This window comes from Ceratosolen solmsi, unplaced genomic scaffold (genome assembly GCF_000503995.2).
Source record: "Ceratosolen solmsi marchali unplaced genomic scaffold, CerSol_1.0 scaffold56, whole genome shotgun sequence".
NCBI classification, from domain to species: Eukaryota; Metazoa; Arthropoda; class Insecta; order Hymenoptera; family Agaonidae; genus Ceratosolen; species Ceratosolen solmsi.
In genome coordinates, this window is record NW_011948425.1 from 1,143,303 (window position 1) to 1,145,663 (window position 2,361).

The window sequence follows — 2,361 nt, forward strand, 5'->3', positions numbered from 1 at the left end:
TTGTAAAACTACCGTGTGAATTAATACTCCGTCTTTATAATTTAAATAAAAACTTTTTTTTAATCCTTTAAAATATTATTTTATTAGACTTTTATATATCCAGGCAAATCCAATCGAATAATACCTGCAATACTTTCAAAAATATTTTATAAATTAATTCTGAAATATTCAAAGTGAGTTATTCGTAAACGTCTAAGAATTCTTAATTTATAACTTGAAAAATAGTCGCTTCTAAAATTAAAATACTATGTATTTTATTTAGAAATACATTATACATTTCAGAAATATATGTGTGTGTGCGTGCGCGCGCGCGCGTATTTTTTTTCTTTTTTTTTCTTTTTCTTTTTCTTTTTCTTTTTTATCGATTCGTCCGAATATTACACAGTAAGCTTTTTACATTCTCATCGTTAATTCAATAATCGCGCATTCTTTTAAAAATAGTAATCTGTAATTTTTAAAATTATATTAGCTTTGCTGCGAAATTTATCGGGTAATTTTTTTTTGTTTGCAATCGAAGAATATAATTGTTCAGATGTTATGTACTTGAAATGCATTGAATTTACCAATCGAAGAAAGGAAAATTAATAATCCTGTAGTTGCGAACAATCGTATTTTACTTGAATATTTAAAAATTCATTGTGAAAACGGAGCAATAAATTTCTGAAACAATATTATAATAACAATTTGTTTTCCTCTTCTTAACAGTATCATTGTTTTACCAAAAAATGATTAACATTTTCGCCACTTTAAGCAAAAAAAAAAAAAAGAAAAAGGGACTTCGTTAGATTATACGTACTTTTAGTGGTAAATGTTTTTCTATTTTTTTTTTTTTTTTTTTTTTTTTTTTTTTTTTTTTTTTTCAATTCATCCGTATTATCTACAGGTGATCAGAAAATTAGTTTTATATTAGAGACAAACGAGACAATTATTTGAATATATTTATTTTAGGTATGCTGGATTGGCCGCGTCACCGTAGTTACTCTTTTCTTTCTAATGGCCTTGTCTTGTAGCATGGGATATTAAAGTTAACATAGTTACAATCGATGATCCAATGATTTACACTCCCATTGGGAGTTGATTTTTTATTCTCGCTTTTTCCTTCCTCTTTTAAACAACGAATGATGATAGCAAAGTCCTCCAGTGGGTGGGATCTGCTCTTTTCTCTTCGACTATCCAACACACCTACGTCATCATGGATTTAATGTAGATGTCCATACAAGCATCAAGTATTTAGTCACCAAGCAGGTAGGAGTGGCGTAATTCATCCTGGCTTTTCTTCGCCAAGTATGTGGTCATCCACTCAAGGTACTTTTTTCCTATTCGTAGATGATGATCGTGAAAAAGGTACTTTCCTTCCATTTTGAATTTTATGCGAGCCTAACGTGGAAACAAATTTCGAGAAACGATTGAGAAACTCTAGTCTCCAGTTTGTTACGGCTTATGCTTATCTCTTGACACTTTGTGTACGAATGATTTACTTGTGGATTATATTTGCCCAATCTTGTGTCGTCTTGCATTTTATAAATGATGCTTTTAAATCTGAAACGCCATTTTATATCCTTCGTCGCAATATAATGTATAACCATGGGAGAATATATTGCTTTTCATTTTGAACAAAAAAGTAAAAAGAAAAAAAAAGAAAAAAAAAACAGAAAAAATTGTAAAATTCTCCTTAGGAAATTTACCAAATAACACAATTCAAATGTATTACTTTATACAATGTAGCAACAGCACATTCAAACGAATGATATTAATTATTTAATAATATAATAACAAGCACATTATTGTGATTCCTTTGTATTCTTTTATTTATTTATTTTTGTTGTATTTGTTGTCGTTGTTATTGTATATCGTAATATGTTTCGGTTGATAAATATTACAGGCATATAAATAAAGACGAGTCTTTTCCGTTTATATGATAAATAAAATATAATCGTAGTGATTATAAAATACTGATAAACGAGCATAATACGCCGTCGTACTGCGAAAAGACGTAGGACTAAGGCCCAATTACGGTTGAGTAATATAAAATAAAAGTAGCAGATAAGTACAGTTTTAAAGAATCATTCCTGACAGGTATTACGCAAAACTCGTTTATATTTTAGACATCATCATCGCTGAAAGGGCTGAAACGGGTAGCCAGATGCATTCCTTGCCCGATCCTCTCTCTCTCTCTCTCTCTCTCTCTCTCTCTCTCACACACACACACACACGGTGACTTATTCCCTATAGTCCTCTCTCACGGTCAGCTTCTAAAAAGAACGATAAAATTAATGTTAAAGAACGAAGTGGAGCGCGAATTGAGCGCGAGCGGAGCTCTTAGTAAATCTACATCCCTCTTCTCTCTCCATCTCGAAAACA